Source organism: Heterocephalus glaber, unplaced genomic scaffold, assembly GCF_053883595.1.
Source record: "Heterocephalus glaber isolate CG9 unplaced genomic scaffold, H.glaber_assembly_v1.0 deba00001481, whole genome shotgun sequence".
Classification (NCBI taxonomy): Eukaryota; Metazoa; Chordata; class Mammalia; order Rodentia; family Bathyergidae; genus Heterocephalus; species Heterocephalus glaber.
In genome coordinates, this window is record NW_028258317.1 from 26,735,194 (window position 1) to 26,760,482 (window position 25,289).

A 25,289-nucleotide genomic window follows, 5' to 3' on the forward strand; every position below is an offset into this window, starting at 1 on the left:
TTTTTCCCACTGCATCTGTAGCTTGCACAGCCAACAGTGTGAAATAAGTCTTTTGAAGGCAATTACAAGATTTCCTGGTTTTGCTACTTCTGTCTAATTTCAGCCCTCCTCAAATAAAAAGCTGGTAATATACCTGCATATTTTCTAAGAAGCAGAGTGAAAAAGTAGACTCTTCGTCAATAGCTACCAACAAAGGCAATACAGATATCCCAAATGCTGGGGTTATGATCTGATTAATAAAATTGAATCACTTGTAAATCAGTGGTGAAGTGTCAGGTCCTTGAATAGGTTGGAGGATTTATTCTAATGAAAGAATGGCAATAAAGAAGCATTTACAACTGAAATGGGGATGGAAGCAATTAAGAGCTCCTTTGAAAACAGAAGGATAAATGAGGGAGTTAGGTGAGGCTACAGTGTTAATAAGAGGGGAAAAACAGCGGCAGACCATTTGTCTTCTTGATTGGCCAACTTTATGGATATTTTTTAAGGCGGTGTTCTGCTGAAAACACTATGATAAGCATAAATATTTCTCCAAATGGCATGATAATGACTTCTGGAATCAGATGTCAAATACAAAAGTAATACCACATTTAAAAGTCAATGGAATACAATTTTTTCATAGTACTAGATTGAATATAATCTTTGAAGTTGTTAAATGCTACTATACAGAAAGAATGCCACATTGCTCAGGTATGAGAGAGAAAAGTTACAAAATTGAAATGTTTGAGGGCAAATGATTTTCATTGACTCCAGTTTACCGTTTAGTTATTCACTAGCCTTTGTGGGCCAGATAAAATCCTTGTGTTAAAAGCTTTGCCACTGTTGTTCCAACTCTTTATTTGGAAATGTATATTGAATTGAGCACTTAGTTCACTTAGCTCATATTCCAAAATAAATGCAAAACTTTTCTTAGGAAGACATACATGTTAAAATCTCCAGACTTTTTTTTAAACCATGAGAGAATTATCAATAAGGAATCTTTAAATGACCAAAACCAGATCTGGGCTTGCCTATGAAGAAAGGGAAAAAAATGAAAGAAATGTATTGACTCACATAAATAAAATTTGAAAGGTGGATTTTTAGCTATGTCTGTCAGGGGCATGGACAGATTTATTAGGCAGAATGTATATACTCAGAGAAAATAGAATGTGGGCACTCAAGAGAGGCATGCTATAGTCTGGAGCTGGGAATATTTATGTTCTTGGGGAAATCTGTGACATTTGTGAATCTATAGAAAGCCCAGTCTCAATTTACAGGTGAAGGGCACAGGCCCAATGTGAAGGCATCCTGCCAGACTATGCCAATTGTAAGGGCCCAAGTTAGGGGGACATATTTTAGTCCCTATATTCCTTCATGAGTGAGTTAATTAATTCTGCAATAAAGAACAACATGCACAGAGCCAATCATCAGCATCAGGGGAGCATTAGAGGACAAGTTGGAGCTGCGTGTTTTTATTCCTTCAGCAGAAACAGGTACTCAAAGGTTACAGTGTTCTGTATTTTACAGAAGTTATAGTCTTATCTGCTTATTGAGACAAGGCGAGACTAAACATCAGCTGGATGAGCTAGTCCATGCTACACATGCCTGGCTGAGCATGTTAAGTCTTTCTTAGATAACTCTGGCCCATTATGTGCATGCCCCAGAGAGAAGAGTTGTGTCCTTAAGTGTCCTCAGATGTCTGGGCTTTGAGTATAGGCAGAAGTGGTACCCCACACAAATCTATTGTATTTTTAAAGATGGGTGGTCTATTTTTCCCCAAAATGTTCTTTATAATCTTTGAATATGTTTCTGGATATTAAGGTCAGGCTTTTGCCCCTTCACTTTATCAACTAAGCTAATTTATGGATTTATAGTACCTCTAAGGGACTTTGGATATGATGGATCTGAAAGAAAAAGCACAAACAAGCATAGGAAACACAAACAAGCCTAGAGAGTAAAGACACGGAGTTTTAAAAATTTTTTTAAATTAATTTTTTATAGCTACAATTTAGGTATACATGATTACATTCATCATAGGGAGTTTGTACCTGCACATGATATATCTTGCTTCTTCTTTTTTTCCTCATTCCTCTCCCCTCCCTTCAACTCCTCCTCCCCTTTTATTCACAAACCTTTGTTTCCATTTTTTTCTTCTATTCTCTTTTTCTCCCTTGATCCTTCTTTCCTTTCCCCTTTCCCCTCCCTTGTTAAAATACAATTTTAGAGTTATAATTTTCCTTGGCTCTTTTTTACTTACCTTTCTTTTATCCTACCTTATTCCTATCTCTGGAGTAATTATTTTGGCCAGAAGTATATAATATGATTGAGGACCACTATTTCATATCTACAACACCTGATGACTCCTGAAATCAAACATCAAAGATAAGCACTGAGATAATTCACACTAAACACATGTGCTGAGAATGGTGATACTAGGTGGATCCATGGAGAAAGATGTTTGACTCATTTATCAGAAAAAGAGTATAGGGGTTTTGTATGCATAAACAAATTGAAACTTGTCTTCTTCAGTAAAAATCATATATATATCTATATATATGATATATATTTGATTTATATCTCTCTCTATATATTTATAGATGTGTATATTTAACAAGGGCATCTTGGGGGAGAATTCCAAATTGTCATGCTAGAATCCCACCCCTGGCTGATATCAAGCCTAGGCCACCCTATGGAAAATCTGCTGAGTTCTTGCAGAAGTCCACGACAGGGCTCTGGGAACTGTGCTGCACATGTGTTGCAGGATTCTGTAATTAACAGGTCACATCTACTTCCCCACCTAGCTTTGCCACACCCTATCTCCTATCCCACAATTGCTTTATTTTATAATTATGTGTTCATAATACTGTTGTATTATATTTATTGTACCTATTAAATACTTTACTTTCTTATTTAATTGGAATTTTTAATTGTTAGGAGATTTTTGTTGCATGAATTTTTTTTTACATTAAGTTTATTGGTACATTTTAGGTATCCAATACAGTTACATTCATCATTGGGAACTTGTACCTTTACATGATGTATCTTGGTTCTTATTTTTTCTTCATTTCCCTGCCATTCCGTCAACTCCTCCACCCCGCCCTATTTACAAAGACTGTTTCCTTTCCTTTTCTCATATTTTTTTCTTCCCCTTCTTTACTTTCTCCTACATCTACCTACCCCTACCACTTCCCCTTCCACTTTGTCCCTTTCCTTCCTAGTTCACATTATCTATTGTACCTTTTAGTCTTAATTTACAATTTTAGTTTCTTATACCAGAGAAACTATTCTGTTTTTACACATATGTGTCCTATTTATTTCACATAAGAGTATGCCCTCAATGTACACCCAATTAGCTGTAAATGTCTCCAGTTTCTCATTTTTTATGTCTGAGTAGTGCTCCTTTTATATAAAAAAATCACATCTTCTTTATCCAGTCTCCAGTTGATGGGCAATTGGGCTGTTTCCAAGCTTTAGCTATTACAAATGGTGCCGCTTTAAACATTAATGCACATATATCACTGTGGTATGATACTTTTAATTCTTTTGAGAAGATACCCAGCAGGGGAATAGCTGGGTCAAATGGGACTTCTAATCCTAGTTTTTTTTAGGTATCTCCACATTGATTTTCACAGTGGTTGCACCAGTCTGCACTCCCACCAACAATAGAGAAGGGTTCCCTTCTCCCAACAACCCTGCCACTATTTGTTGTTGGTTGATTTCTTGATACCAGTGATTCTTTCTGGGGTGAGGTGGAATCTCAGTGTTGTTTCATCTGCATTTCTCGAATGACCAGTGATGTTGAACATTTTTTGATATGTTTATTTGCTACTTTTACTTCTTTGAGAAATGTCTGTTCATTTCAGATGCCCATTTTTGAATTGGGTCTTTATATTTGGGGGGTCTGATTTTTTTAAGCTCTTTATATATTCTAGATAGTAGTCCTTTGTCTGAGGAACAGCTGATAAAATTATTTTTCCCACATTGTATGTTGTCTCTTAGTTCTGTTGATGGTTTCTCTTGCAGTGCAAAAACTTTTTAATAACGTGAGATCTCAGTTGTTGATTATTTGTGCTAGTTCCCGTGCTACTGAGGTTTTGTTCACAAAGTCTTTTCCTATGGCAATGTCTTCAAGAGTTCTACTTAACTTATCTTTCAGCAAGTTTAGTGTTTCTGTTTTAATATTTGGATCTTTAATCCACTGTGGTTTTAGTTTAGTGCATGGTGAAAGACAGGGGTCTAGTTTTAATCTTTGGCAGGTTGAAATCCAGTTTTTCCAACACCATTTATTAAAGAGACTATCCCTCCTCCAGTAAGGATGATTGGCCTCTTTGTCAAAGATGAGGTGACTGAGTGTGTCTGGAGTTGTTTCTGCATCTTCTAATCTATTCCACTGATTCTCGGGCTGTTTCTTTGCCAGTACCATGGTGTTTTTATCACAGGGGCTTTGTAGTATAGTTTCAAGTTGGGGATTTTGATATTTCCTGTCATGTCTCTGTTGCCTAGAATTGCTTTTGCTATTCTAGGTCTCTTCTGGTTCCACATGAATTTTTGTATTGTTTTCTCTAGTTCTGTGAAATATACTGTTGGGATTTCAACTGGAATTGCATTGAGTCTATACAGTAGTTTTGGAAGTATGGCCATTTTCACTATATTGGTTCTTCTTGCCTTGGAACAAGGGATGTCTTTCCATTATTGGCTACAATTTCTGTTTTCAGAATGTTGTAGTTTTCAATGTAGAGGTCTTTTGCTTCCTTCATTAGATTGATTCCTAGATATTTCATTTTTTTTCGATGCTTCTGTGAAAGGAATTGTTTCCCTAATTTCTCTCTCAGTGAGTCTGTTATTTGTGTACAAGAAGGCTATTGATTTTTGAGTGTTGAGCTTGTATCCATCTACTCTACTTAATCTGTCAATTAAGTCTAGAAGTCTTTTGGTGCAGTATTTTGGGTCTTCTATGAAGAGTATCATGTCCTCAGCAAATAATGACAGTTTAACTTCTTCCTTTCCTATCTTTATTGCTTTTATTTCTTTCTTTTGTCCAATTTCTGTGGCTAATGTTTCCAGAACTATATTGAGCAGGAGTGGTATAGTGGACATCCTCGTCTTTTTCCTGATTTTAGTGTGAAAGTGTTCAGTCTTTGGCCATTTAGTATGATGTTGGCTGTTGGTTTTTCACAGATAGCCTTTATCAGGTTGATATAAAGACCATCTATTCTAATTTTTTGTAGGGTTTTTTCATGAATGCCTGCTGGATTTTATTGAACACTTTTCTGCATCTTTTGAGATGATCATATGGTTTTTGTCCTTGGCTCAGTTAATGCAGTGTATTACATTTCTTGATATACACATGTTGCACCATCCTTGTATCCCTGGGATAAATCTAACTTGGTCAGGGTATATGATCTTCTTGATGACCCTCTGTATTCTGTTTGCCAGTGTCTTATTGGGGATTTTTGCGTCTATATTCTTTAGGGAGATTGGTCTGTAGTTTTCTTTTTTCGTTGGGACTTTCTCTGCTTTTGAGACCAAGATGATGCCTGCTTCCAGGAATGAATTTGGGAGTATTGCTTCCCTTTCAATTTCATTGAAGAATTTAAACAGTAGTGGTAATAGTTCTTCTTTAAATGTCTTGTAGAATTCAGCAGTGAACCCATCAGGACCTGGACTTTTCTTTGTTGGTAAATTTTTAATTACATTTTTAATTTTACTGATTGTAATTGGTGTGTTTAGAATTTTTATATTTTTTCATTGAACTTTGGTAATTGATATGTATGTAGAAATCTGTCCATTTTATCTGTGTTTTCCACTTTATTAGTGTACAGTTTCTTGAAGTAAGTATTAATGATCCTCTGGATTTCTGTTGGAATTGGTGTGACTTCAACTTTTTCATTCCTAATTGCATGGATTTAGGCCTTTTCTTCCCTTTTTTTTTTGAATAAGTTTGGCTGTTTTCTCAATTTTGTTTATCCTTTTGAAAAACCAACTCTTGATTCATTGATTTTTTTGTGATATTCTCTTAGTCTCCATTGCATTTATTTTTGCTCTGATCTTTATAATTTCCTCCCCTGTATGAGCTTTGGGTTTGTCTTGCTCTTCTTTTTCTAGGAGCTTGTGGTTTAGCACTAGGTTGTTTATTTGAGCTTTCTCTGTTTTTCTAGTATAAGCATTCGCTGCTATGAATTTTCCTCATAGAACTGCTTTCGTTGTGTCCCATAGATTCTTGTATGTTATATTGGCATTATCATTTAATTGTAGAAACTATCTAATTACTTCTTTAATTTCCTCTGTGACCCATTGGTCGTTCAGGAGAGTATTATTCAATTTCTTTGTGTTTGTAGAGTTCTTGAAGTTTCTTATGCTATTGATCTCAAATTTAATTATACTATGGTCTGATAATATACAGGGTATAACTTCAATGTTTTTGTATTTACTTAAAAATGTTCTATGAGCTAGCATGTGGTCTACTTTGGAGAATGACTCGTGCAGCTGAAAAGAATGTGCATTCTGATTTTGGGGGTGGAACACTCTGTAGACATCTAGTAAGTCCATTTGTTCAAAAGCTTAGTTCACTTCTAGAATTTTGTTCTTGTTTTTTTGTTTAGGTGATCTGTCTATTTGTGATGTGGGGTATTGAGGTCCCTCACTACAATTGTATTAGTGCTTATTTGCTCTTTCATGTCCATTAATATTTTTTTTGTATAATTGGGAACATTAGTATTTGGTGCATATGTATTTATGATTGTCATCTCTTCCTCTTGGATTGTTTCCTTTACAAGAATGTAGTGACCTTCTTTGTCTCTCTTAATTAGGTTTGGTTTGAAATCTACTTGGTCTGCAAATAAGATAGCTACCCCTGCTCTTTTCCAGGTTTCTGTCACATGGAGAACTGTTTTCCATCCTTTTACTTTTAGTCTATGATTTTCTTTTTTGAATTAAGTATGTTTCTTGTACACAGCATATTGTTGAATTTTGCTTCTTAATCCATTCTGCCAGTCTATTTATTTTTATTGGTGAATTGAGTCCATTAACATTGATGGTTATAACTGATATGTATTGGCTTATCATTACCATGTCATTTTCTTCTGGTTGGCTCTTTTATTTTTTATTTTGCCCCCCTCTCCCTTTAATTTCTTGCCTTGCCTCATGACTTTGCTCTGTTGGGTCTCATGGAGTTGTCACTTTCATTGTGTTTTTCTAGGATATTGTTTAGAATTGTTTGGATTGCTGTTTGGATTTGTGAAGTTTCTCAGGTATTCTTTGTAGTGGAAGTATCTTATTTCCCCATCAATTTTGGAAGATAGTTTTGGAGGACATATCAATCTAGGTTGGAGGTTGTTTTCTTTTAGGGCTTAAAATACCTCACTCCAGGCTCTCCTTGACTTGAGAGTTTGTGTTGAAAAATCTGCTATGATTCTGATGGGCTTTCTTTGTATGTGATTTGTTTCTTTTCTCTAACTGCCTTAGTAATTTGTTCTTCTGTTGGGTTTCTGGGACCTTAACTGTCATCTGTCTAAATTAATTTTTTTTTTGATCATGGCTAGTTGGATTCCTATATGCCTCAATTATCTGTATGTCAAATTTTTTTTATTTTTTGGGGAAGTTTTCTGTCATTAATTCTGTGAACAGTTGTTTTATGTCATTTGTACTTTCTCCTGCTTTTTTGTGGATTTCTATCAGTCTTATGTTATTCTTCTTTGTGTCACCTAGGAGCTGCTGGATTGATTTCTCATGTCCCCTTACTATTTTTAAGAGACCTCTCTTTTCATGGTCATTAACTGAAATCCTGTCTTCTATATGTGATATTCTATCATCACATTGGCTCATTTTGCTGAGAAAACTTTCAATAGAATTTTTAATATCCTGGATATCTGTTTCATGGATTCCATTTCTTTCCTATGTTGCCTTTTCATGATTTCCATTTCTTTCTATGCTGGGCATTCATGGCTTTCATCATGGTTCTGAGCTCATCTATTTTTTTTTTTTTTAATCTGTTTCTGTTCTAGAGTCTCTAATCATGTCTTTCACTCTGCTCACCATCTCTGTAGTTATCTGGGAAATTATTTCTGTTTTGAAATTTTTCTAGAGTCTCATTCATCTGTTTTGTTACTTCCTGTGCTATCAATTCAGGGTTTCCAGGTGGTTGATTATCAGACTTCCACCTTGATTCCCCCAGAATTTGCCTTTGGTGAGCTGGATGTCTGGGTTTGCACCTTGTTTAGGTGTCTTCTCATGTTTATTTTTGTTGTTGGTGCTGTTTTTGGTTTAATTCCTGGGTTGATACTTCAATATTGCTTATTGTAAGTATCTTTGTTGCTTGTATTTAGAACGCTTAAGGAATGATTGAAGTGTCTTCCAGATATAGCTGGTCTTTAGGCTTTGAGTCTCTAATAACTCTTAGGCAATCTCATTTTTGGTATACCAGGAAGGATAACTGATCAGATCAATCACAACACCTTAGCCCAAGTGATATAATCAGCAACAACAATAGCATCAAGCACAGCTTAGAAAATGACAATTTGTGCTAGCTATTGATCTATCACCTTTAACCATATGAATTAAATCAAAATTTAGGACAGGCCCCAAATATGTTTGTAGTGAATAAACTCTTCAATATAGCAACTTTACCCTTTTGGATGAGAACTTTGAAGGAGTAGGGAGGGATAAGGTAGATAGATAGGTAGAGATTGAAAGGTTAGAAGTGAGGCCAGAGGACACAAGATCACACAAACTTTGGAAAACTGTTGAAAGCAAGAGAAAAGACTTCCACTGAGGGGCTGGGCCCCACCGGAGGTGGCGCAGAGGCAAGGAGGGGCTCTTCACTGGGTCTGGCACCTGAGGCTCCGTGCTCGGGTTACCCCTGCTGCGACACCCCAGGGTCCCCACCTCTACCACTTCTGCTCCCACCCTTTCACTCTTTGGCTGTACCATGGGCAACCACAACAATGAGTAGGACTACATCTTCAAAGTTGTCCCTATTGGAGATTCTGGTGTTGAAAAGAGTAATCTCCTGTCTTGATTTACTCAAAATGAGTTTAATCTGGAGAGCAAAAGTTCTATTGGAGTAGAGTTTCCAACAAGAAGCATCCAGGTTGATGGGAAAACAATAAAGGCACAGATATGGGACATAGCAGGACAAGAGCAATACCAAGCTATAACATTAGCATACTATCATGGAGCTGTAGGTACCTTACTGGTTTATGACATTGCTAAACATCTCACATATGAAAATGTATAGCGATGGCTGAAAGAACTGACAGATCATGCTGATAGTAACATTGTTATCATTCTTGTGGGCAATATGAGTGATTTACATCATCTCAGGGCAGTTCCTACAGATGAAGCCAGAGCTTTTGCAGAAAAGAATGGTTTGTCATTCATTGAGACATCTGTTCTAGACTAGACAAATGTAGAAGCTGGTTGCCAGACAGTTCTAACAGAGATATACCAGATTGTCTCTCAGAAGCAAGTGTCAGACAGATGTGAAAATGACATGTCTCCAAGCAACAACGTGGTTCCTATTCATGTCCCATTAACCACTGAAAACAGGCCAAAAGTGCAGTGCTGTCAGAACATCTAAGGCATTTCTCTTCTCCCCTAGAAGGCTGTGTATAGTCCATTTCCCAGGTCTGAGATTTAAATACATTTTTAATTCCTGTGGTTACTTTTGTGTTTTATTACTTTCTCATACTTATGAATTCTTCCATGTCTAAGTCTTTTGATTTTAGCTTTATAATATCATCCACTTTGTCCAAAATATCTGCAATTTTTCTTTCTCTATGCTATGGCTTTACTGGCCTTAGTTTAATAAACTGAATGTTCAAATTCCTCAATTATTGTTTACTTTTCATCATGGAAGCCTGTCTCTGTAGTTCATAGTTGAACTTGATTCCTTGAAGCTCAGACCCATTGGTCTTGATCAAATCAAATGAAGAAGACCTTAGAAATAAGCTATTATTTTGCCAGCTTAGCAGCAGTAAATTATTATTTTAGTAATTAATATTTTAGTAATTATTATTTTAGCAGCTTAAATGTAGTAAACTCTTCTCTCAGTGCAATGTATATTTTGACAAATCTAAGAGTTTCCCTATAAACATAGCAGGATTTTGTGAAAATTTTCCATTCTGGGAGTCAATTTCTAAAATGCCTTAATAGGTTTATGTAGTTTAGTATATTTTGGTTTAATTTTTTTAAGCATCAAAATTGATTAGAAAGGAGAGCACATTTCTGGACATTATCTTAATAAACACAAAAGACTTATGGTTTGGTTAGAGTTATGTTTACGGGGTCATAAGTTAAACAGTGGTGCCTGGAAGGCTAGGAACTAGAGAGACTAGTGGAATTCCTTCTGAAGTACCTCTGTTGCAATGATCAGGTAGCCCAAGTCATTTTAATTGATCTCATTTCCCAGCAGTAGATTATGTGGCATTTTATTGCTCAGGCAATAACTGGTGTACTGCTGGTAATATCAAATTTTGAAATGTTAGTTTTGTTTTAAAACCTTTCAGTAAATGAAATGCAACCTAGTTTTATCACCATATCCACCACCAGGCATGGGTGATTATTTTAGCAATGCTTATATTTGAGTTTTTCAGTGTATGATGGAATATAGTCCAGTTAAATCTTTGGTTTTAGTATGTCTAAAGGATACAGTGAGAGGTTAATTTATGCTCAAGGGGTACCATTTAAAGGCATGTATTTTTTTAGTATGTAAAAAGAAATAGTACCTTGAGTTTATATAGAATGCATTTAAGCATTATAGAGACCTGAAGTAATTTTTTTCCACTACATCATTGAAATCATTGGAGCAACTAGTTTCTCATTCAGAAATGTACACACTAATATTTAGTTTTACTTCCTTGTGTGGGTAATAGTAAGTACTTCTCTGAAGTTTTCTGAAAGTTGTCAACTGCAGTGATAACTAGAAGATGATGGGATATTTGAAAAAGATATATATGTGTGGGCTTGTATAGATTACTGTGTTTCATAGTTAATCTGTGTTTTGCAGGCTCGTGATGTGTGGGATGCATGGAAGGCATTGCTGTAGTCAATCATTTTCTGTGTAGCCATTTTATTGTTTCAGTATATTGGTTATAAAGATACTATTATCTGTTTGTAAATTGCTACTTTGTATTTTATGCATGCTCTGTAACTTGATTTTTTTTGTTTTATAGTTGTTGATTTGGAATATATTCTCATTCTAATAAACAGTCATAAGTTGTCTGTTAAAAAAAGAAAAAGAAAACAAGAGGAAAAGACAGAATGAAAGAACAAAAAGAAGAATAGAAAAAACTAGCACCAATAGGGAAGCTAGAAACTGTATTCATTTTCCTATAAAATGAATTTCCTAATGACAATCAAGAGAAGGAAAAAGAGGGAAGAAAAGAAAAAGAAAGAAAAAAGTAATCCACATTAGCACAGGAACAGGAACAAAAAGAGAGTGAGATGAAAACAAGGTGGAAGGGAGGGAGGGAGTGTGCAGGAAGAGAGAGAAAGAGAGGAGAAAAAATAAATTTGAAAAAAAATTAGAAATAAGAGAAAGAAATATAACTTTGAAAAAAATAAAAAATAAAGGGCCTCCTTCAGGGTATGTCTCTGCTGTCACAATAGACAACATGGGCAGCAGTGTGCAGATAGATCTAAGTCAATTAGTCTCAGCAAGCCAGCCAGCCACAGCCCGCTGAGATTCAGGCTGATTTCTGGCTGCAAGGCCCAAATTGAGCTCCCTGACCTCCTGCTAGATTGAACTCTGGAAGGTTCTACTGCAGGTTCCATCTGCCCTTCCCCTGAAGATAGTCCAGGTTCTGATGGGAGGTGCTGATCCCTCCAACTTACCAACTATGGTGGTCTTGTGCACTGATATTGCAGAGATTTTTTCGTTTGCCCAGTGGGCTTCAGCTTTCATAAAGGAGCCTCAGAGAGGCTCCGTTGTTCACTTCTGCTCTATCTTCTGGAGTTCAGAACCATGGCCTTTATGACCACCCCCCCACACACCCCCGCCCCGCACCTCTGCAGTGTGGATCCAGGTACTGGCATGGCCCAGCACTGGGAAACAGCGCTGCTAGTGGCCCACCTGTTGCATGAATGTTTGAAAGAAATATTTATATAAAGCTTTAGTTAACTTTTACTTTGTTTTTGACATGGAATTGGAGGCTAGTTAAATAGATAATTTTGTACAAACCCAAGCTCATTGTCTTATGAAGTCAAAGAATGAAATCATAGACAAAAAGAAGAAATTAGGAGAATGTTCACTGGAAGTACATAATGAAAAGAAAAATAGCTCTTGGTGGATAGCCACTAGGAGGGGATACCAACAGTGGAAGTTTCCAGCATATTGTCTTAGTTTTCGCCTTACATAAATAAGCACAGTATTGGAACTTGTTTTAAACAAGTGTTTCTGTGGGTTTAAAGTCTAAATAAAATTAGTCATTTAGCTGTCCTTGTTCAAAGGAAACCTAGTTCAAAGGCAACTGGTCACTCTGTGTTTCTAAATTTCTCAGTCCAGCCCAGGGGTAGGGAAGAACTCTCAGCCAACTTAGCATATTTTCTATGACCCTTCTACCTGGGAGGAAGAGCTATGTATCCATTTTTATTTTAACTTCTATCCTTCTTCCAATGTTTTTACATTCCTATGCTTTTCTACCTTGATTGTTTAACTAACTTGGTGTGTGTGCTATTTGCTTATATCGAGCCATCTCTACCTTAGGCTGCTCCTTTATTGGCTGCTTATAGGCTAATTAAACTGTCTATTATACTGTATTACAATATTTAACCAAAATTTTGCCAAGACTTCAATACAGATATATATCCTTAATTACGTAGAGTAATTTTGTAAATCTGATTTTCAGTTGGAGTTTTACTTCCTCTTGTTTTCCTTTTTTAGAGTTCATTTGGGTTAACCTTAATTTTCATTTAAATTGCATATTTTAGATTTCTTTGGCCTAATAGAGTTATTGAGGAGCTACTTATTTCTTTGCTTTTAAATTGTGGGAACCACACCTAGTTGATGTAAATTTTTCAGCACAGAAAAATATTGAGGTTGAAGATACATTTTTGCTAATGAAGCATCAATTTTCAAAAAATCTAAAATAAGAATAAAAATAGTATTTTATTATAGGTTTGCATTGTGTTTGTTTGTTTGTTTTTGTGTGTATGGTACTGTGGATGAAACCCAGGGGCTTTCACACTGAGCTACAACAACAGACTGTTTTACTATCTTTTAAAAAAATTTTTACACAAAGATTCCTTGTTTTGCAAAGGTTGGGCTGGAACTTGTGATCCTCATATCTCATCTTCCCAGAGTGCTGAGATTTTAAGATAATTTATTTTTAGCACTTTAGATTTGGCATATACGAGATACTACTTATGTGGGACATACTAGATTATAGTACTGAAAAATGTTAAAGAAGGGGGCTGGGGATGTAGCTAATATTTTAGCAGGATTAGACTTATTTTTGTAAGACAAACCAATTGCATGGGAGTTGCTCATTTTAAATGAAATACAAAAAGTTAACATATTACTTTGTAAAGTTATTGTAGGTACTGAAGATTTGGTGAAAAAGACAAATAATCAAGTTTCTGTTATAATGCTAGATGGATGGCAACTGTGTAAGAAAAAGAAACTTAAAGTGTTTCCTTTTCAGTATGAAATAGTTAACTCTGAGTAGAAAATTACTGGCACTTAAAGTTGTCTAAACGCCTGGCAATTCTCATAAATTTAAAGGCTCTCAAAACAAATTGGACTTTGGGAAGGAATAAACTAGAAAGAAAGCCTTTGTTAAGAAAAAATATTGTAGGAATGATAGTTAAGGCTAAGTAGAAACAGTAATCACCAAGTCCAAGATCTCTTAAATAGGAACATCTACTTCTCAGAAAGTCCCACAGTAAAGAGTATACAATATTACCAAGAAATCCACACTCAAATTAAGAGGGTGACCAGCAAACTCATATGCAGTGTGAGAAGATTGTGCCTCCCACCCCCAGTACTCAGTAAGTGAGGAAGAGGATGAAGGGATCTATGTGCTAGAGTTTTATTTGCTGGTTTTGACCTCCCTGAGTGTGGCTGTCCATCAGACATCCAGCTTTGGAAGACTGACTGAATTAAACAGAAGCTCATTTTTACTCTCTTCTTTCTTCCAAAGTGCATTCTTTGGGTCTGGACAAGTGAACGCATTTCTCACAACTATTACCTAAGTATAAGCAAAGAAATGAACAATATGCTTTCATATATTGATATGAGTAGGGAAAAGGGGATAGCCATATGATGCTTTATCAGAAAGTACCCCTGTGAGAAGAGCAAAGAGTTACCCCTGGAAAGAATGTGTTCATTTACCTGGAAGAGTACTCAGAATTACTGATATACTGAGCCCCTAATGCAGGATGAGCCTGCAGTACTGGGTGGAAAGGGGCAGAAAATGGCTAAGTTAATATCAAAGGTGTAAGGAAGAACTAACAGGCATGATAAGTATAATGGAAAGCTGTAGGAAGGACTTGAAACAGAAGACTATGATATGGTTCATAAAATGAACCCAGCAGTTATAAAGAAAGTAAAAAAGAAAGAAATAAGAGCAGGTACTCAATCACCATTTAGAATGTTCTTGGAGTGATCCAAAGAAAGAAGGTGTCATGGTGTGAGTAGAACAGAGAGATGTGGACAGAATTGGTCTCTGAAGTATAGCTGAGAGGCATTGTTGATGAAATGGATAAAATGAGGGAAAGAACAAAATCAAGCATCACTACAAGAATTTTGGTTTCAGTGATCAGATGGGCAGCAGTCCATTTTTTAAGAAGCAGTAAACTTGATAAAATATACTAGTATCTATCAGTTTGTGTTATCAACAAATCAAAATAACTGCTTTAGATAAGGTTTATACAATGAATTGAATCTAATTTTTTTAAGTTCCTGCCATAGCAATATGTTTGTTGGATTACTGCTGTGTATTATTGAAATCACCAAAGATTACCATGCACTTACTGCTTGCCTAAACATTTCAGTCCACTTTTTATTATTATTATTATTATTATTTTTTTGGTACCGGGGATCGAACTTGGGTCTTTGCGCTTGCACAGCAGGCTGCGAAACCACTGAGCTAAATCCCCAGCCTGCAGTCCACTTTTCATTCAACCTTTATATCCCCTTTCATTGGACTTATATTTGAAACTCTTTAAATTCTTCAGTTACATTCATTCATCTGAGTATTTACTGAGGACCTATACTGTGCCAGGCATTGTACATGCTGGAAAGGTAAATATGTCACCAAAAATTATTATATTCCTGGAGCTTTTAGTCTAATATGAAGAGAAAATCACAAAATTAACTCAATAAATATGCATTTATATATTATCTTAGAAAGTGATAATCATAATACAGTGATATAAACAGGATAAGGGAGAAAAATTACGCTGTTCTGAAACTGTTGAACAGTTTAAGTTTACTCTTTACCAGAGTTTTAGAATGATCAAGATAATTTGAAATTTTGTTTCCTTTGTCCTAAATGGGATTGCTTGTATTTTGAAATGCAAAGTTTGGGTATCCTATCTTTGCTTGCGCCCCTCACCCCCCATTTCTGGTACTGGTAATTGAACCTGGGCCCTCTGCACTGGGCTGTATCTGCAGTCCTTTCTTATTATTAATTTTTCATTTTGAGACAGACTGTCCTAAATTTGCTAACTTGTCCAGGTTGTACTGAAACTTATGATCCTCCTGCCTCAGCCTATCATAGTGCAAGGATTACAGGTATGTGCCACCACACCTGGTTCCTTTTGCCGTTCTTGAGGATTCTGGCTTACACTAAAGCAGTCTGGGTAGAGCAGAGAAAAATGCTCACTCTGTTTTTGTTTGGTGAACACAGTGGCTTTTCAAGATGCTAAAGAAGGTACAAGCCTCAGCTGTACCATGTCCCTGGAAGTAGCCTTCTTAAGAGCTAAGGAAACTAACAAGGACTGAACAGCTGGGCCTGCAGATGTCCAGTGGGTAACTAAAAAAAAAAAGGTAAAGCTTGACATCTGTGTCTTCACTTTATGTCCATCTCTTTTATTACTTTAAAACTTTGAGTCATCTCTGTGCTTATCTCTGCACATAGGCATGTTAATCACATTAAGAATGTATGTCTAACAACCTGTAATACAAAGTTTATTAACTCTAAATTTACCTAACCTATCTCATCCTCCTCTAAGACAAAGAATATCAAAATAAGAGTAACCAAGATATTCTAAAAATTTTCAGAGATATTCATTTACCAACTTTTAAAACATCCTTTTCCAGAATGCCTGGGGTGGCACCTACAAGTCTCTAATCACTATCTTAAACCTGCACTCACCTCAGACACTAAACAGATCACTCCACGATGAAATGAGCCCCTAGGTCAGAACAATTATTCCATGTCAGAACTGTGCATGCCCTCTATCAGCGGGAGCAAACATCACATAAGAACTGGACTGCCCCTGCAAACCATAAGGACTTCTCCAGAGTCCTCTCAAAACGATCCCTGAGATAGCAATCAAGCAGACCAGTAAGTCCAGGATTTCCTACCCTGCCAGTTCTGCAAACACCCAGCTATGCAAACCCCCAACCTTTGCCTTTATTCTCTTTTGTTCTAAAACCTCAGAGTTCCTGTCAGCCCCTTGAAGACAGAGCTTAAATGTCTATATCTGCTCCTCCCACTGAGACCAAGAAATAGAGATAAGGGACATTTAACCCATTTATGCAAAGGTTGCAATTTCTTGAAGTTTTGCATGAAATTTGTATATGTTATCTAGAAAAATTCAAAGAACAAGAATCTGTAGAGAATTTTTATTATGTTTCATTGTTATGGCCATTCCAAAATTGGAACACTAGGCTAAAAAGATTGAGGGCAAGGGCCTGAGTAAACTGAGACCAGCTCCAAGAAGGTGGAGTGCAAAGAAGCCAGCTTCTTGCCCTTCTGACCTCAGAACCCTAGCTGAAAATAGCAATGACATTGTTTCAAAGGATAAGGTCCTGGGTAAAAATGAGATAAGCTCTGGGAAGTTGGAGTGCAAGGAAAACCTCCCTCCTGAAGTAAGAGACTGAACGAAAGTGGCAACTGCATTGTTTCATTTCTGTGTACCTATAATTTCCCACCAAAGTCTTCATATAAACCCCAGAATTTAGGGGCATCCTTGGCATCCTTTCTTGTAGCCCCTTTCAGCTAGCTAGCAAGAGATTTTCTTTGTTCTTTATAATAAACTATATGGGATTTGTTACCCACTGTTGTTTGTGGACTTCATTGTTCATTGTCTTCAGAACAAGAATCAGGTGGGAGAAGAAAATTATAACATCATCATGGCCATACTAATTAAATATCTTCTTTCTGTCCTTCATCACTTGTTTATCTCCTTGATTGATATATGGGGATAGGTGACCAAAGTTGTTCTGTTGAAAGCCCTAGAGTTAGGCCTTTTGCTCTAAAACTTCACTAACAAATCAGCTATCCAGAATTTATTGAGCCTTTTCCTTTACATCAACTATTTTCTATGTGATTTATAAATCCACTTCAATATAAATGAAACCATATCTTTTATAATTATGATCTAACAGATGCTGAGACATAGATACACAGAATTAAAAGATGCCCAAGATAATATACCTAGCAAACAGGCCCAGTTAGAACTGGAACCTAAGAATTCTGATTCCAGAATCCACTCAGAATACAATGAGTTATTTTTTTTTATTAAATTCTTTTATTGGTACATTTTAGGTACACAACACAATTACATTTCTCATTGGGAATTGTACCTTTACATGATGCATCTTGGTTCTTATTTTTTCCCCATTCCTAGCCCTCCCTTCACTCCCTCCACCCTTCCCTATTTACAAAGACTTTATTTCCATTTTTTCCATTTCTCAGCATTTTTTCCTTTCCCTTCTTTCCTTTCCCCTGCCCCTCTCACTACCCCTACCCCTTTGAACCTTTTCTTCCTATTTTGCATTATCAATTATTCATTCTAATAATTGGTACATTTTAGGTATACAATATAATGACATTCATCATTGGAAATTTGCACCTTTACATAATCTCTCTTGGTTCTTATTTTTCACCCTTGCCCAGTCCTCCTATCAACCCCTCCATTCCTCCCTATTTACAAAGATTTTGTTCCTATTTTTCCATTTTCTCATATTAATCCCATTCCCTTCTATCCTTTCCCCTAGCCCTCCTACTTCCTTCCCCTTTGCCCCTTTTCTTTCTATTTCACATTACCTATTATATATTTTAGTCCTTATTTACACTTTCAGTTTCTCACACCAGAGAAACTATTTGGTATTTATACATGTGTGTCCTATTTATTTCTCTTAAGAGTATGGCCTCAATGTGCATCCACTTAGCTATAAATGTCTCTAATTTCTCATTTTTATGACTGAGTAGTACTCCATATTATTATAAAACCACATTTTCTTGATCCAGTCTCCAGTTGATGGGCATTTGGGCTGTTTCCAAGTTTTAGATATCACAAACTGTGCTGCTATGAACATGGGTGCACATATATCACTGTGGTATGATTCTTTTAATTCTTTGGGGAAGATCCCCAGCAGTGGAATAGCAGGGTCAAATGGGACTTCCAGTCCTAGTTTTTTGAGGTATCTCCATACTGATTTCCACAGTGGTTGCACCAGTCTGCACTCCCATCAGCAGTGGAGCAGGGTTCCTCTTTCCCCACAGCCCCACCAGCATTTGTTATTGGTTGATTTCATGATAGCAGCCATTCTTTCTGGAGTGAGGTGGAATCTCAGCCATCTCATCTTCGATAAAGGAGCCAAACACCCTCACTGGAGGAAAGATAGCCTCTTTAATAAATGGTGCTGGAAAAATTGGGCTTCAACTTGCCAAAGATTAAAAGTAGACCTATATCTCTTGCCATGCACTAAACTAAAATCAAAATGGATTAAAGATCTAAATATTAAAATAGAAACTCTGAATCAGTTGGAACAGAGGTTAGGTAGAACCCTTGAAGACATCGGTGTAGGAAAAGAGTTTATGAACAGAACCTCAGTTGCCCTTGAACTAGCACAAACAATCAACAAGTGGGATCCCTTCTTTTTAAGAGGCTTCTGCACAGCAGGAGAAACCACCAGCAGTGTGAAGAGACAACCCACAATGTGGGAAAAAATCTTCACCTGTTCTTCTTAGACAAAGGTCTACTATCTCGAATCTATAAAGAACTTAAAAAGATCAGACCTCCCAAATTTAAAGACCCAATCCGAAAATGGGCATCTGAAATGAACAGACATTTCTCAGACAAAGAAGTAGAAATAGCAAATAAATACATGAAAAAATGTTCAACATCACTGGTCGTTCAAGAGATGCAAATGAATACAATGAGTTATTTATCAGACCTCCTTAAAAGTACAGATTAGGATAGGCTCCTTAGTGTAACCAATCACAATCCATAATGGGAGGGTCCCCCCAAATTTAATATTGTACTTACATGTCCCTAGTTATAGTGTGTACTGAGGAAGAGTCAACATTTCAGGAATACTATCTCTTTTAGAAAATGCCTCCAAGGTTTTAAGGATAGCTCTTACAGTTGCTTTCCTTTTATGTCACTAAGAGGGACTTTTTCTATCACAAGTTGCAGTATGAGTATTCAGAAATGACCTTCTCATTCCATTTGCAGAAGCAGGGAGCAGGGATTTGCCTCTGTAGTTAAGCTATTCTTCCTGGTGAATTTTCTAAATTAATGAGTTTTTTAAAATGCTAAGTCAAGTTCTTTTGCTAAAAAGAGGAAACAAGCAAGCAAAAATAAATATTATACTTAATAGTCAACCACATATATTTGTATCTAAATACACACACATAGGAAAATAAAAAGATTTTCAACCTCAGATAATACTGTACTTAGATCACAAAATAGTAACATCTTAAAATATGAGGAAAGCCTCATCAAAATAAATATTCTTTTAAAAGTTAAAGTAAGGCAAATAATGGACTAGAATAATAAAAAAATAAATTAAGCTCAGTACAATTGAAGTACAATGAAAGAAGTTATACTTAAAAACTAAAAGTATAAGCTAAGAAAAAATTAGTAAAGCAATTGAAACATAATATAATAGAACCCCAAATCTAAAAGATTATAATGATGTAAAGTGAAGTATTATGTTTGGTGACTTTAAAATTTTAAAGTAATAAAAACTTGGTAGGTTAACATTGTTGTACAATAAAGCGATTTAAAAATTATTTCAAAAGATATGATTGGATGAAATATTAAAGTAAGCTACTGCTACAAAGGGCAGGGGATCAAGAGATGGAAGAAGAGGGAAGAAATGGAGGGGAAGGTGATGAAAAAAGAATTGACATGTGAGAGTACATATACCAGCTCCCCATGAAAGTAATCACTATGTACTGAAAACATGGACTAATAAAAATAAAAATATACAAAAGAAGCAAAGCAAAGAATAAACAACAAATGAACAACAGATGATAGAAGACCCAAATAGCCTCAAAGAGAAATGAAAAAGAAAAAAAAAAAATCACATCCAGTATATTAAATGAAATTGAAAGCCATCAAAGACAAAAATAAAATTCCAAAAGGTTCCAATAGGAGCAGATCACAAAAAAGAATTAGAAATTAAAGAAAGTCCAAAAGATAATAATTATTCAAAGTCATAGGTTTTTCTTATTAATATAGAGACATAATATAGAAGAAACACCAGCCTGTTTCTCCTTTAGTTCATTGTATCTCACCTGTCAAAAGTTGTCCAGAATGACAGAACTCGAGGGCCTAGAAAAGTGCTCTACTCCTGAATTTTTCACCTAGGCAGTGTGCTTATAATATACAGTGAATGTTTAAATTTTTGTTAAAAAGTATTATGGTATAGGATACTATTTGTGTTTAGATGTCCCTCCAAAGCCTCATGCAGTCTTGGGCGCGCGTATTTTTAGGGGTAGCTGAATCTAGAGTGTGTGATTGATACATAGAGCAATGCTGGGCCTGAGGGCGCTGGGATTAAGGGTGTGAGTGCTATCTGCTCTAAGTATTTTGAATAGGATAAAAGGGGGAGAAAGACAGTTAAGGTCGCTTGTTGCGTCTGTCTTTGGCAGCCATAAACTGTTGGCCCTCTGCTACGTGCCATTCTGCCTTTGAGCCAGCTGATTATGGACTGAAACCATTACAAACTGGAAGCTAAATAAACCCTTTCCTATTTAACTTTGAGGGTCGGGTATTTTGTCTCAGCAATCAGAAAAGTAACTAAGACAGATATATTGCCATTCATCCCACTCAAAACACTCTTCTGAGTTCAAACACACTTATCCCATTGTTCTTGTCTTATTCTGAAGCATTTTTGGAAGTCCTCTTTTTCACAAGTCTCTAGGAGGTGTGATCAAAACTACAGTAAATCCTGCTGCTGAGTGTCATCCAAGGGAAAGGCAAGCTCATAAAAACATTACATTGTGTCCTAATCTGTTTTACTCACAGTACAACTTCTGGGTCTTTGCTAAAGTCAAAAATACCATGAAAGGTAAATGTTTTAGTTGATTCAGGGCAATGAGGCAGCCATGAGAGCCCAACTAAAAATGCATTCCAGAAAGTGGACTGAACTGTTTCCGATGAACTGGCAAGAATGATGGGATAAGTATGTTCAAAATAAGGGGGAGTATTTAGAAAGGAATTAATGATAATGTGTTTTTTACTTTAAAATAAATTTTTAAATGTAAAAATTCACTTTATTTTTCAATCACACCTTGTATGTTGTTAAATCTGTTTTTTCTAGAGCTCTAGATTTCAGACACATTGTTCTCATGATATTATGCAACCTCCACAACAAGAGATATTGTTGAAAACTAAAGGAACCATTAGAGCCAATTCTAAAATAATTATTAATCTGATTTTATATAGAACATACAAAACATTGTTTAAAAAAACATTTATCAAGTAAAGGAATAAAATAGAGAAGTCAAATACCTTAATGACATTCAGTTTAGGAAGTTAAAATTGAGTTTAAGTCCACTGTTTTCTAATTCAATGTTTACTATTCTAATAAAACTCTTATTTTCAGAATGAAGCACCTAATTTTCGAGATATTTTTCTGAAAACCTTGCGTAATAGAAACTAACAAGTCTCTAATGTAAGGGAGAATTACATAGGGGAACAGAAAGAACAGAAACATCTTTATGCTTTCATACTTAAAAATATTTTGGAGGGCCGGGGATTTAGCTCAGTGGTTCCATCACCTGCCTCGCAAGTGCAAGGTCCTGAGTTTGATCCCCAGTACCAAAAAAATAAAAATAAAAATTTGGAAAATGAGATAAACTTCAAACCTAACCAAAAGTGAATTTCCAAAGCTTATATTTGAATATGACTACAATTTAGTAATTATCTTTGACTCACTGAAAATTTATAATTAACTATCATGTCCTGAGAATTCCATTTTTGCCTTAAATTTTAAAAATTATGAGCTCTCTAGGACACATTTCCTGTATGAGGTCAATCTGCAAAAAAGTTAATGGACAGGTATTTTGCATTGTGCCAATTTAACAACAGGTGAAATAATCAGATAATGAGAATCTTCAAGTAGTGAAAGTGAAAGAAAGTGTGACATGAACTATCAACAAGATAACTGCTGTCACTCTTGACATTTCCAATTCTTAGACTCAAGGGGGCACCAATTAATACCTGAAAATAAAATTTAAAACCCCACTTAAAGGATATTATATGGTAATGAAAAGACTTGTTACATAGCCCAGAGAACCAGTAGCCTTGTGACCCAAAACAAGATGATTGCCATTATCCTGATATTACACCTCATGCAATTAATGAAAGTGCCAATTAGTAGCTAGAAATGGCAAACCAGGTATACTTTCTGCTGTTAAATAGCTGAATGAATTGGAAAAGACAGATAAAGAGGTGACAAATTGTAGCATAAAGCTGCATAAAGGAGATTTAGACATAAAACAGATTCTTATTATAATTAAAAAAGAAGCAATTCAAAATGAACTGTTTCAACAAGTTTATTTTGTTTTTACAAACTCTTGTAACTTATTCTATAATCCTACAGTTCTGTGATTTACTTTTTCCTGTACTTTTGTGGGCTCATTTTATAAAATGACAATTAACTTCTGCTTTGTGAGTTTGGTTTGTGTTTGCAAATTGCAATACAACTTTATTGTGGAGCAATTATATCTTGAAACTTAAAAAAGGCTGAAGCATGGTAAAATATTATCATCCCATATTATAATCTTACAGATTATAATTTTGTGCAGGCATATAAATCAAGATAGGTCAACTGCTTTGAAAAAAATCACTAATTTAAGTGATTATTATATTAAAATTCTATTTTTTACTTCACAGTCCAATGTAAGGATAAATCAAGATGTTTTTTAAACAGAATAAAAAAGTATTTCCAATTAATTTAGACATAAGGAAAAGGAGTCAAGAATAGCTACAACTTTTTTATTTTCTAACTTGGGTGCAGGTAATGTCAATTAGTGAGATGACAAAAATTTTATCACCCCAAGAATTCCAACTTACCCATCCTGGAATCGGAATAATATATTTACAGATTAACAAAAGATTTCATCAGGAGACCTCAAATGGATACTGGCCATAATTACTAATATGCTCAATGGCAGGGAGGTTTATAGGGTGATTTCTCCTTAATACTGCACTTAATCTTGTAATCACAATAAGGAACACATTTTAAAGGAAATTCTTAGGGGAACTTCATGATACTTGGTACAGTAGGAAGTAAGCTGTCTATATCTCTGGTGCCTGGAGGGAAAGTTCTACTTCATGATCAAAGTTTGCAATCGCCTTTCTATCTTAGAGAGAACTCCAATGTAGCAAAGGAGATTTAGATGCTATTAACCAACTATTTACACAGAAACAAAACTGAAGAGAGCCATAAATTCAAAACATGTTTGGCATTAATCACAAAAATGTCATTTGACTTAGGGATTCAGTAATTGATTTAGGAGGGAAAAGGTAGGCAAAATTAACATGCTAATAAAACTCTTTTACAAATAAGCATTGTAGAACTTTTAAGATCACTTTATCTTGTTATTAATGTGTGTTACTTTTCTTTGAGGACTTTCTGTTTACCTCACTGTTTTAAATAAAATAAAAATCAAAAATTTTAAATCTTACTGTTTCACTTTGTAGTGTGAGTTCTCCATATATGTAAATAGATTAACAGTATTTTATTTGTAAAAATTTGCTCTTAGATTTTGTCATGGTGTAACACAGCTTTTAAAATGTCCTCATGTATAGTAATGTTAGAACTGTATGTTATATTTTATAGTAAATTAACATTTATTATGTTGTATATGTTTTGGAAAGTGGTTTACAGAGAAGACCTAAGTATCAACAGAGGAAGTAGGGTACTCTTGAACAAACATTTTAAAATGTGCATCCAATATTATGAAGTAATTTTTTAAGAAAAATGACTAAAGAAAGAATTTAATATGAAATTCAGAAGTGAAAATGAAGCCATTTAATAAGATATTGAGTGCAGTTTGATATACAGTAGTAAAATATGCTATTTAAGCCCTAGCCCATAAAATTCTTGCAAACAATCTTCCTTTTTCTCTTTCTCTATCCCTACAAAATCAAGGTGATGCTGAGGATCTGAAGAAGAAGAGCATGAATTCTGGATAACTTCATAGAGTCATCCTCTTATCTCTTAATCTAGTTTCAACTATAAGTAATAAACAAGATTGATCTCAGGACCTCGCACTTGCAAGGCAGGCGGCAGAACCACTGAGCTAAATCCCCAGCCCAGTAATAAACTTTTATTATATTAAATCCTTCAAATTAGGAATTGTTTCAGAGCTGATGACCCTCCTTGATTTATATGCCCTCACAAAGTTATAATCTAATGGGTTTATAGTACAGTGTGATAATATTCTACCATGCCTTGGCATTTAAAAAATTTCCAAATATAATTTCTACACCACAGAATGCTACATGAGAACTTCTAAACCAAAGCCAAACTCTCATAATAGAAATTAAGTTCCAGTCTAACATGGAATTATTAAGGGAGAAATACAAATAAGAGCCAAAACATTTCTGTACTTAACATAAGGCACTTTGGAAGACAGTTTTTCAAATAATTTTTGTATTTAAGAGGTTTTTCTTTCAAACCAAGAGAGTAGTTTCTTATTCTCATGTTTTATGTTTAAAAACAAAATCTACAAGTTCATGTTTTCTTTCTTTGGGGGGAATAATGTTCATGAAGAATTCTAATAAAAGTCTCCATTCTATAAATATGATAGTCATAGAATTTTTCGGGAGAAAAAACAAGGAATTTTCTTGGTTAAATGATTTACTGAGTCATCATGCCACTTATAACTAAGAAATGA

The 25,289-nt window shown here is 35.3% G+C and overlaps 1 protein-coding gene and 1 pseudogene across 5 annotated transcripts in view; both read left to right on the top strand.

The window, feature by feature from the left end:
* Window positions 1–24,535, top strand: part of LOC147825874 (ras-related protein Rab-11A pseudogene) — a 61,848-nt pseudogene extending 37,313 nt beyond the window's left edge. The window contains exon 1 of the transcript XR_015440046.1: window positions 1–24,535. This exon is cut by the window's left edge and continues 37,313 nt beyond it. The product of XR_015440046.1 is annotated as a ras-related protein Rab-11A pseudogene (transcript).
* The window catches only part of Tusc1 (tumor suppressor candidate 1), a 289,528-nt gene that overhangs the window by 55,800 nt on the left and 208,439 nt on the right, over window positions 1–25,289 (top strand). The gene's annotated exons all lie outside the window — the stretch shown is intronic.